The following is a 12,910-nucleotide window of genomic DNA, read 5'->3' as shown; positions in this document are numbered from 1 at the left end:
CTCAGATTGCCACCATGCATTGGGTTGTTCCCAAAAGACAGCTGAGCAGCCTTAAGAGTGCATCTGGTGATATGGCCCCCAAGGGACAGAGGTGTTAGAATAATTCATATAGTGGGGATGCTGCGAGACATTGAACCAAAATGTAAACCCTGAATATATTATGGAAACCACTTCAAGCCAGGGGTGTGACAACACCCCCAGCAATCTTAGTTCCAGAACCTATGCTAAGGGACCATCCTCATGATTGGGGGCTGCTTGAGTACAGCAGAGCTCTGGTCCTTTTCTTCCAGCTATGCTCCTGCCATGCTCTCTGCACTGGGGTCAGTTGGAAATTATCAAAGATAGGAGAATCCCCAGCTCTCCGATTCAGACAGATTTCTGCTGGCTTCGCATGACAGAGTGAAGGAAGACATACAGAATGGTGGATAGGATCTAGCCCTTCAGTTTGTTTCTTTTTTTAATTCAAAACGTCTGGCTAGCTAAGTACTTAAAACCTATTCATCGGAGATCTGAGCTTGGGAAAATTAAAGATGGATATGATGACATGAGTTGTGTAAGTTTAATTGTGTCTGGTAAATGAGGAAGTAGACAAGACTCACTTATCACATGTGTGTCATATGACTAAGTCAAAAAGCAAGTGAGAAGGACAAGATATTCATTTGTTTCCACCCTCTCATCCAATTCATTAATACCTCAAGTTTTAACTGTGTTAGTCCTTTTACCTACATGCCAATGATTAGAAATTTAGATTGGACTCTTAAAGCATCAAAAAGCTATGTAATAGTCACACACAATATTCTCTTGTACATTTCAACCAGGCAGGAGTTATTTATGCTATTTGAACTGAAAGCTATTGAAATTGCTCAAATATTTTCTGCAATTGTAAGCACTTTATCTGGAAGATTTGTAGCAGATAACAACAACCTATTTATGGTTCTTAAATTGTTCTTTTGATCCTGACATTCGTTAAATGTTCTGGTTTTTGTGGGGGAGGACTTGGGATGGAAAGAGAAGCAATGGTAAAAAAAAAAGTCTTTTGATAATACCAATACTAGTTTTCCATCTACTTATTTGGGTCCTTCCCTTAATTTCCAATGACTTTAAAATAATTTATTCTGAAAGTTGAGAAGTGAAATCACGGACACAAATCTGATAAGATATCTTGTTGGTAGCTGCTGAAGTAGATACAATTACCATATCACAACATATCATACAATTACCAAGAGTCATCTCTTGTTTCCTTATAAATTCTTTTTATTCTTTACTTTAACATCTTCATTCTTTAGCTTCCAAATAGCAGGCAGGAAAGGAGAATGAAGGAGGAGCATCTAGAAAGTTGAGGTTCAAATCCCATTTCTCGCTCCATACCTTGATCAAGGTGCATGTCATTGCTTGTGGGAGAAGGTGTATATCAGCTTCATCAGGGGACAGTACATTTATAAGACTTACAGCTTTAACAGATGTAAGTTGTATAGGCCACAGGGAATGACTCAACCAGTCCCTCCACAAAGACAACAACTTAACTCCCACCAGATAGATAATTAATATTGTTTTGTTTAACTATATAGGAGAAGATTTACAGTGAGTGCAATAATCACTCATAGCAGCAGATCTTCAGCTGGTTCATTGGTCCAACAGGCTAGCTCCTGTTCATAAAACAAAGATATGCCAGTGTTGGGACCTGATTCATCCCCCATTAAAGAAAGACAGACTTCTATTGACATTAATGGGAGTTGGATCATTCCTTTAGTGGCAATAAATGTTGAATTTTCAAAATAAATCTTTTTTTCTTCAAGAATGTGATTGTAATTAAATTATGCTTAGACATTCTTTTGGGGACAGATGCAAAACTTTCTTCATTGGCCAAAACATGAGTGGAAACTTTCCTGTATTAATCTAGTGTATGAGACAAACCAAAATATTCTATTTAATGGGGGAAAAAGTTATGGGGAACTTCAGACTTGAGATTCCAGAGGCCTGAATCCTCCCCTTTAAATTGGTTGACCTTTGTTCCCTATAATAAACTAAACATGAACTATCTAGCTAAGAAGAGGAAGAAGTTCTTACATTTCATAATGTATTATATATCTGACATTGAATTTGAGACTTGGGGCTGAAGAATAAAATTTGCATAGTGTGGCTTTGATTCATGGATGGAAAAAAGTTTAATATTGCATGATCCTTCAATGACCTTTGAAAAGAGGTTCCAAGGAGACTATGAATGAAAATGGAGCATTCTGTTAATATATCATTCATAGACAAGGAAAAGATGTAATCTCTAATAGAGTATTAGCTTCCTATGTGTGCATCTCATAAATCCCAGACAAATACACAAAAGGCATTTCATTAAAAATTAGTTATAGACAGAGGGAGAGAAAAAGAGAGAAGGGTGACACCACCTGTACCAAACATCTAAATAATATTAATCATGTTTAAGGAAAAAAGAAAGAATTGGCTTTAGTAAAAGACTAACTAAGTCTTGTAACTTGATTTTGGCCTTCCTAGTTAATTGATTTTAAAAATTATTTCCCTAGAGCTTTCACAGTGAGCTGAATTTAAAAAAAAATTGGCTAGTTTTCCATTGTAGTTATGAATCTCACCCATTTTGATCATAGAAACCTAGAGCCAAATTTTCAAAGGTATTTAGGTGCATAAAGATACAGAGAGGCACCTATGGGGATTTTAAAAAATACCTAGGCACCTAGCTCTCATGGGAATGTAGGTACTTTTGTAAATGTCACAAGATTGCTATCTGCATCTTTAGGCACCTAAATATCTAAAAATCTGACCTCTTAGTGCTTACTGAAGTAAAATATTGAGCTGCTGGTAAGGAGGATAGATTAAGCTACATGTATATGGAAGTTGTTTTTAGGAAACCTAACACATCATAAAGTGATATTGATTGAATTCATAAGATATTTGTGTAATTTTATTTTCTATTGTTTTCTTTATTCTGTACTTTTTCTGCAAGAATAAAAAACCAAATAAGTTGTGACATAACAATTGTATAATAATCTGTTAAAAGAGAGAACATATTGTCTTGGTATTACACATCATTTAGTGGCATTTTACCCTTACTCTCTCCTGGATCTCTTCTTCTTTGGATTCTTACTGCATGCTTTTTGCTTGTTAGGTGATTAGGTCCCAATTTGGGAAGGTATTTAAGCATGCACATCTTTAAACATGTCAGTAGTCCCGTTCCCATCAGTGGGATTTAGTGACCATACCTGAAATATAGTCAATGACAAGAGTTCATAGTAAAAGGTCACTGACATCCAGTAGAGTGTTATGAATACAACTGCTTTGTGATTCTCAGCACCTTCTCTTATGTAACACAGGTAAAGTGACCAAGACACCTGGAAATGTTCCAGTTTTTTCATATCATCAATTAAAACTTTTTTTTTATATAACTACAACATGTTTCATCAAAGCATATTGCTGTATCCAGGGGAGTTTTCATTGTGTTTACCAGCAGCAATTTGCCCAGTGGTACATATATTCAGAGTGATGAGTTCAGTGTATGGAATGATTAAGAAGTTGTTTCTGTGCTCAAAGTGAATGCTAATGACATTTTTTCCATGCTCCATGATAAACTCATTAAAAAGACTGTTACTGGGGAAAAATGCACTCCAACAACAATAGTGCAGCTGTTGACTTGTTGAGTAGAAGCTGGTAGTAGTGACATAAGTACACAATTAAGAACAAAACAAAACAGTTGTCCTTTTTGGATTGATTTCACGTGCCTAAAAACCTCTCCACAAACATGTCCTGGTTCTATTTTGAAAATAAGGTGCGCTGAACATTTTCTGCATGTATAATTGGTGGCACTGAGAACATATCTGAAAGCATATTAATATACAACATAGTGACTAAATACCCTAAGCTATGCACCTCTGGATTTAAACGGAAGCACTCATGTTGTCTGCCTACCTATTTCACTTCGAGTGGTAGCTTCCACAGTTCCAGTTAAGTGAAATACTGTAATTACCAAAGATCAATGCGTTTTTTCCTCCCCCATAATCCCCTATTATTATACATTAGGTAGAATATAGAAGCAGTTTCTTGATTTCCTGAGTATATAATTTTCAGTATAGGATAGAAAGCCTTTTATACCTACAGCTGACCGGTGCCAATACAGATAAGATTAGTTGTGACCAAATCATTGCATTCTGATATGAATGTTAAAGGAGTTGATATTTTAGTCCCATACCTAAAGGACAGGCATCCTCATCACCACATCTGGCAGATTTTTTGGCAGTCACAGGAGAGAGAACAAGAATGAAAGCACTGAGCCTAAATTACACCTCTTTATCTAGAACTGGTTTCTAGAGATCATTGGAAAATGGAAAAATAATTTAGCAATAATATCAACATTTCAATGTCAATTCAATTTTTCAGGTTTCCAACGGAACAATGTTTCAATTAAAAAAAAAAACAGGAAACATTTTTTTTAAATTTAGTTTCACCTGTTTCTTTTGTTTTGCCATTAAGAGTAATAAAATAAATGATATCCAGTTTCTCATTTTCTCTCTTTTGGTACCCTGTGACTTTTCAAAACTTCTTCAAATTTGGAAAAGTTGAAGTGGCAGAATTAAGAGTTTCATTTTTCTTTTTGCCACTCTTGAAAAATTACAGATTTGCAAAAAGAATTTTAAAAAATAAGTGGAAGAAAAAAAAACTTCTCAAATCATTCATTCAGTTATATTCAGTGGGGGAAAAGAGGGGGAAAAGTGGGGAAAAATAAATATCCTAGTAATTTGAAAATTTTGACAAAAATGAAAAATATTTTAAAAAAGGGTGGAAATTTTGCAAAAAGAAAAGGAGTACTTGTGGCACCTTAGAGACTAACAAATTTATTTGAGCATAAGCTTTCGTGAGCTACAGCTCACTTCATCGGATGCAGACTAACACGGCTGCTACTCTGAAACCTATGGAAATTTTCTATTTCAATTAATGGTCATTATTTCAGTGGAAAAAAAAGATATGAAAAAACAAATTTTGACCCAGCTTGTGTGACTGTCTAGGATAGAGCTGAGGTGAATTAGCAAAAGTGTGTTAGAGAGTTTTAACTGCTACTACCTATGTTGTATGTATTCTATGTTCAGACTTTCATATGCACTAAACAAAAAAAAGGAGGACTTGTGGTACCTTAGAGACTAACTAACTAAATTTGTTAGTCTCTAAGGTGCCACAAGTACTCCTTTTCTTTTTGTGAATACAGACTAACACGGCTGCTACTCTAAAACCTGTCAATATGCACTAAAGAGATTTTTAGCACTTTAGCCTCTGCTCTCCTTGCTTCTGTATTTAGTTCTTACCTGGGGTTTTCTCTCCACATCAGCTTTTTCAATACAATGATTTTGGGCTTAAGAGTAGTGTGCTTGAGGCATGATGAGTCAGGTTACAGCCTTGCTTCAGTCCTTGCAGTTTATTAACGGAACTAGCCTCAAGCTCTGCAGTGAGCTTCTGAGTGAAATATTCATTAGCTAATCAACTATGATACTTTTAAAAAAAAAAACAGTTTAAATTATTTTGTGCCAGACTCTTCCCTAACCTCTCACTGTTCCTTGCCTCTACTGGAATATAGCTGAAATTTGTCTGCCTGGCATGGAAAGCTCTCTCAAAAGGATGAAATGCATTGGATACATTAGCTTCAGCAAAGGAGTCATTTCCCAGATAAAATAGTTGCATAAGACACCACCGTGGAGGTCTAAGTGCCACTGGATGGTCTGGCATAACAAATGGGGGGAAAAAGCAATAGCTTTAATATTTCCATTGATTCCAGGGGCAGACACTGTATGATCAAAATACCAAATCAAAATCATCACTTTATTTTAACTACTTCAATGCATGTTTTCTCTCCAGCTCCAACCTCCACAGTCTCTTCAAGCTTCTGTAAAAGCACTTTTAAACTTCATGACTGATGGACCAGAGTTTTGCAATCAGTTCTCCACACTGAATAAGAAAGCCGTCCCTTTTACAGCACAAGTCACAGAAAAAGGAATTAAGGAAATCCGAGATTATATCTTTTAAGGGTTGGACTCTGTACCAATTAAACAAAAGTATCAATCCTTTATTGAGATGCATGCAGACTAAGAATGAGCCTGTATCAAACTAATGTGGTAATTTGTATTCAGCAGTTGTTGACTGTCAGTGCACCCTATTATGTGAGATAAGAAATTTGTTGAACGAATAAAAAATGATCTAGGGTAAAAATAAAAAAATGCTGGTCAACAGTATTTAGCCAGAGCCTGAGCCCTGCTTAGATTGCTTTGAAGGGGACTCTTCAGGCAGCAGAGAGCTGCTATAATGCCTCTAATATCATCTCATTGCTGGTCCACCAGAACTCAGGGAAAAAGAAGCAGGGCTAGTGCATCCCTGCATGTTATCCATCCTTGTCCAATAGAACAGACCCTTGGAGCCACTGAAGGCCAGCTATGATGTTCTCATTTATTCCAAGGACCAGCCTGGCATATGACAAAGGATCAAGGAGTGCAAGGGTAATTTCAAGAATAGTCCTATCTAGTTCTTGAGCTAAGCACAGTGGGGGCTCTGGGATATTGTATATTTACTATTAGAGTTGGTCAATGTTTTCTAAATTGGAGTTTGATAAAATTTTTCATCACAAATTTCATCACAAAAACAGGGTGAATTTTTGCCTACATGTTTGTGAATAATTGATTCACTTTTTTGACCAGCTCTATTAAATATAAAGCAGCAGGGGAATTAATGTCTGCTTTATGAGGGGAATTTTACTAAAAAAAGTATAGGCAAGAAACCACTCATACAAAATTCTGTGCATATATTCTGATGTAGAGCATGCATACAACTAAGACAGTGCTTCTAAGAAACAGAAATAATTTATTCCTTCCTCTATGCTTACGGACAGTGTTGAAAAGGGGTGGGGGGCGTATGCATAAAGAGACAAGATGGCCTTTACAAAGCTTCTAGTTTACCAGAGAACTCTTGTTTCATTGCCCACCACTTCAAAACTCACTAACACTCACCCCACCTAAAAGGGCTTGAGGCTTTGAGCAACCATATCACATATGTTTAACACCAGCCAGTGGCTATGTGAGACTGGGAGCTGGAAGTAGTTTTCTAAAAATAGAGACATGAGAAGAAGTTGGGGGAGCTGCATGCTCAGTAGCTTTTTTGAGTGGACATCACTCAGGAATATGGTAATGCCATTATAGTTTGTTATGTGATACTATGTCAAAGACTCATGCAATGACTATCATTATTACAATCTATCATGTGTAAAATACTTTAAAAAGAAGAGTTTATCCCTAGGATTTGGTAATCTCCAAGTGCACCACTCAAGCCTATCTGATAAATATTTCACGTTATATTTCTAAACAATATTTTAAAAGTAGTTAATGCTTGTGAAAGTTGTGAATTGCTGCTATTGCAGGAATTTATGGTTTGTGTGCTCCTTGGTCTCTGATTAACTTGCCAACAGTGGTGCTACTGGTTGTCATTTATGATGGGAATTGTAATGATAAGGACACCTGTCTACTGCAGATTCATTTCACACTGGCCAAACAACCATCAGATAAATAAGTTTTGGTCATTACTGGTCTGAGTCACAACCAGACAGTATTCCCAATATTACTATCTGTCTTTATCCATCAAAATCTAACAGCTCTAACAACCTTTTCTGTCAGATAGCTATAGCACGCTCTACAAATTACATGTGCATTTATATAACAGACTACATCCACTTTGATATAGTCATTACAATCCTGTAAATATGAAATGGAAATACTTGTATGATACTTCAGCAGTTAGTATGATTTACTGGATCAACTCTCAGTTAAAAAGACTCTTAAGTTTGCAAAGTGAAGGACTGCAAAGATAGAAAATGACAAAGCTAAGCTTGCCCCAAGTGGTGTATGAATTACACTTCAGTTTTGAATTACAAACATAATGGATGATGCACTATTGATATGAATAGGAAGCTGGTACTACCTTTGTACACACCACTGGTGGACCATTACTGGAACAGTATGTCCATTTTTGAAAATCTTGGCCTATGTTCCTCTCACTGAGGCTCTATGGATTTTGAAAAACAGATCACACATGAAAAAAAATGCATTTTCTACATTTTCTATGCTTGAAATCAGGTGACCTGTTTTCTAACTTCTTGACTAATAGTAAACATACCAAATTTCTGCCCCAAAAGTATGAGGTTTCATGTAAATGGAAATACTGGGGCAACCTCAACTACGGGCATCTTCAAACACTGATCTATAAACTATATAAATGCACACCTACACTACATATATGCATGCACAATAGGAACATCGCAATTCTTAGTACACTCCATTATTTACTAACACCTCCTGTGATGTTTAGGTATGACAGAGTTCCAAATCTTATGCAACAGATTCCAATTCCCTTATTTACACTGAGTAATACCATTCAGCATGAGTAAAATTACCAGAATCTGGCCCTCTGTGAGTAGGTAACACATATATATTATAAGCCCTAGGCACAATTGTACCATGTGAGGATGGCATTTAAGCCTTATCTCAATTTGTCTTACGTTATAAACATTTTTATAATTTTCATATAGGTTTTAAAATATCCTGTGAATGCCATTTTCTGTGTTTTATATTGTGACATATTTAACTATGTGGCACTCTTTACAAGGACAGTAAAGGAGTGGGCAATATATATTATTCCCACCTGTAGCTATAATTAAAGCTTTATAGTTATAAATATAGCTACAGTATTTGGGGTTTAGATTTGTGAACACATTATATGGTAAATGCTCATCAACAAAACAATCTCTTTTTACAATATTTGAATGAATCATCAAAATGAAATTAAAACCCATTTATGATAGAGACTGAGGAAACCCAAAACTTTCTAGGCTTCCAAGTGTTGAGAAATCCTTCCTGAAGATTTTCCAAGAGTAGGCGATACATTGTGCCTCATTTGAACATGTCTGACAGGATATACTGTGTTTTTTTAATTGAAGATCAGGTTCCCACTGTGGTTTGAAACATTTCCATTGTAATAATCAGAGAACTATTTTTAGTATTTGTGGAATGATGCTACAGAGTCCATTGTAAATTCAGAGCATATGTTCAGTGACAAGAAACAGCAGAATCCCCTCCATTTTATGAACTGTTAATGAGTCTATAAACTGATTGTTTTGTAGCCAGAACTCTGGTACTACTGTCGTCGTCCAACATTCCAGTCTGGTTTTCTGCTGGCAAAAGTGATTGTTTCCAAAGTTAGAACTCTGTTATTGCCTTACTTTTACCCACATAGAAGATTTTTTGCTTTTGTTCTTTTTTAAAAAAATAAAGAAATGAGACAATTCAAATACAAGTGCACTGCTGTGCTGCTTTACCACTCAGATGAGATGAAGTCAGTGTTCTACCTTTCAGAATCTGAGAGCATCTCTGAAGAATTATAAGGATCCAAGTGGAAGCTGGGGGGTACATTTGCTAAATGAGTTTTTGCCCTCCAGTTTTCATTGATTTTAATGGGACCAGCATAGCTAAAACAGCACTGAATGCTTTGAAAACAGATATGTACAATAGTTGTCCAAAACATGGTGAAAAAAGCAGAAGTGAGCCAACAAAAATTAATATGCTGCATAGATTCCTTCTTCTATATAGAGATTTTTTGTTACACCAGTTGTATCCAAAGGAATGGGATAAGATCACACTATATAAAAACCCAACCAACTTTAATTCAGTGAGAAACCTCACACAGCAGTACCGGTCTCCCCTAGAGCTGGCAACAGATGGCACCATGCACCACCGGAACGCACATACTTTCAGTTTCCCATTCCCCTAGTCTCGCTCTAAATTCACACCTCCAGCCAGTGGAGGAGAGGAAGTCAATTACAATGTTTCTTAAAGGCATACCTAATGTGTTCTGTTATGTTTGTATGTGGCATCCATCTAAGTCACCTACCTATCTTGCTACAAGATACTTGATGATAACCAGTTGAATCTGTCATTCCGTGAAGTTGCTTGACCAAACCAACTAATTTTTTTAAACTGTAATTTAAACAGTTCACACTCAAAAAGATATTTGTGAGACAATCCTAATTAATTGTGTCATGAACTTTTATAAGGTCACTGTGCACTAAAGGAATATATGCTAAGCAGTACATTCTTGGTCATCCAGTTAGGCCACTAAGTCTTAAGCAGACATATTCTTTTAAGTCATTTATTGCAAAGAAAAATACAGGTCATCACTTAACTGGACTGTGATAACACCTATAATGTGCTGTGCACCATACAGACACACAGGAAGAGATAGTCCTGCCCAGAAAAGCTTGCAATCTAAAAGACAACTGCTGGCAAAAGGGTGGGGGTAAGGGAAAACATAGAAGCAAAGTACTCAGGGTAGTGATTAGTACGTGTCTTATTTCCATGTTGTTCCATTAATTTTTATTAGAGGGGCACAGTTGGGATGAGAGGGAATGGCAGAAAGAAGGTGTGAATAAATAAGAAAAAGGAAGAAGATGGCATTTAGGGAGAAAAGGAAGGAAAGGCAGAGGTGGAAAACAATGTGGAGAAGTATGGAGGGCAGGGAAAGTCAGGCAGGCAGTTGGATAGTAGAAAGTTGGGAAAACAAGCCATCAGCAGACAGAGCAGAATGTTTAGCATACAAATTGTGAAACAGAATCTTCTTCTGACATCACCAATGGTGATGGTGAAATCAAGAGATCAAGCTGAGCCTCTGCCGGCTCATCTGCTACTGCTGCCCTGGTTCCTGCTGGTGGACAACCCCTGTATGCCTGGTAGATATATTCACCCTTGGGAGTTTCTGCTTTGCCTCCCTAGCCCATGTGACTAGAGGAATGGGGGTTGCTTGCAATGGAGTTCTCACTGAGAAGGGGAAGGGGACATCCTCTCCCTTGCTACTTTCTCAGCTTCTGTCTGGTTATACCAGCTTCACCAAATTGCCAGATTTTTTCTGCTCAGCCCTAAAGATTTGTGTGTCTGCCCTTTACTATGAAACTGATAGTGTAAAACTAAGGATAGCTTGCTCACCCATCTTTAAATGTTACTCGCCCAGAACATGTGGGCAAGGAAACTATTTCAAGAATACAGCCATTTACTGGACAGACACTTTTGCCACATCGGTTTGACCTGCTACTCCATTTTACTGGAGAGTAGCACAATGTTCAAAGATGTGGATATCTATATAGCCAGTAGTTAAGACAGATTGACAGTGAGCCTCTACCCAAGTGCTGATAGGACGCTGTCTATCAGAGGTATTTCAACAAAGAAGCCAAAGCTGTTGAAACAACCACTGGAGATTGAACCAGTGGTACATCATAGAGATAGGATACCAGTAGCTGTTTAAGTGTGCAGCAAGTAGTGTCCCACCACCCTCTCCCAACACTGATGAATGAGGCAGAAGCATCTTGGAACGCCATAGTTCCTTAAGGGCTGAGACAGTCAGGACTACAAGTGTCATGGCTACTTGCAAAGGTATAGTTAGCAAGCTGCAGTCTGTCCACAAAACTGACTGACAAAGTCATAACTCATGGGGAAAAAAAATCAGGATAATCCAGCTCAAACATGGCAAGTGCCTCTCCTTTATCTGTTAACATCAAGTAAAGTTCACCCCGATGCTGAGTGCTATCAAAAAGTTTACAAACCACTTAAGTCCTACATAAGCCCTGAAATCAGAGGAATCCCCTATACCAATATCGTGATTTATTTTCTTAGTAGTTGCCACAGCTGTATCTGCCCAAGAAAATGGGCTGTTTCTTCATATGGTCAGAAAAGTGCATCTCTATGTTATTTCAGATAAAGTATACCATTGATTTCCCTTGAAGCAAATGCAGGGCAACATTCTGCATGTTCATTTTTTAAGAGTACTTTGCTGGGCATACCTCTATGCCAGTATGCCTAAGATCCACACCCCGTAAGATGATAAAAGACATGAATGTGTTGAAATAAGTTAAATGCATTTCTGTTTAATTTAGTAGACCGTATTGTGTCTCGTTAAGACAATCAGCTGCAATTTATTACATTTTAAACATTAAACTTTTCCAATCACTATTCACTAAAGATTGTAAATGAACTCACTCATATATGGTTAAGTAATAGCCTGATGGAAATATTTGTCACATGCAACTGCAAAAGTTTTAATATCCCTTTTTCTAAAGTGATATTCATATCAAGGTGCAAGAAATTAAGCATCAACCACGATTTAACCCACATCCACATCATAATGTTGTATCCACAAGTATGTATGTTGGGATGGAGGGCCATTAATTAGAGTTAACTATGCTGTTTTAGGGCATTGTCACCTAGGCACATGTACACAAATGAGTGAAAAATTTTAATTTATCATGAAAAACATTTTTTTCCAAAAACTGTGTGGGATACAAATGTATCCCAAATGTGTCACACTTATCTTATATTTTTAATATTTATATGTTATATTTATATGCTTCTAGTGACAGTATCTTATATTGTAATAGTGGTAAGCTAGCTTGTCTTTTTTTTTTAAACACAGAAATGTAATTTGCATATACTAACTGATAACACATTTGTGGAGTAATGTATCCCATGAGGATATATGATGCAATAACTCATGAACTAGTCACTATCCAATTATATTGTTTTAGGACATTGCATATGCTAATTGATACTGAATTGCTGTGACAGTGGTTGATGGAGTCACCCTAAGATAGAAGGTACTCTAGGGACGTGTGAAAATTGCATATAGGTGCACGCAGAATGAGACATCTGCTAGTTCTTTCAATTTGCTAGAAGTTTTTTTCACCTAAAATGTTCAAAAAAAATTCTTAGTTTCTGAATGACTTTGGGGGACAAAAGTCCCCCACAACTTAAGTTAATGTAGTTTTTTCATAACTGGATTTTAAATATTTTTTGTCCTAAAACATTAAAGAATTGTTCTT

The 12,910-nt window shown here is 36.7% G+C and overlaps 1 protein-coding gene across 21 annotated transcripts in view; it reads right to left on the bottom strand.

Moving 5' to 3' along the window:
* Window positions 1–12,910, bottom strand: part of ROBO2 (roundabout guidance receptor 2) — a 1,574,290-nt gene that overhangs the window by 647,636 nt on the left and 913,744 nt on the right. The gene's annotated exons all lie outside the window — the stretch shown is intronic.

This window comes from Dermochelys coriacea, chromosome 1, assembly GCF_009764565.3.
Source record: "Dermochelys coriacea isolate rDerCor1 chromosome 1, rDerCor1.pri.v4, whole genome shotgun sequence".
NCBI classification, from domain to species: Eukaryota; Metazoa; Chordata; order Testudines; family Dermochelyidae; genus Dermochelys; species Dermochelys coriacea.
The sequence above is the reverse complement of the archived record's forward strand: the minus strand, read 5'-3'. Positions and strand labels throughout refer to the sequence as shown.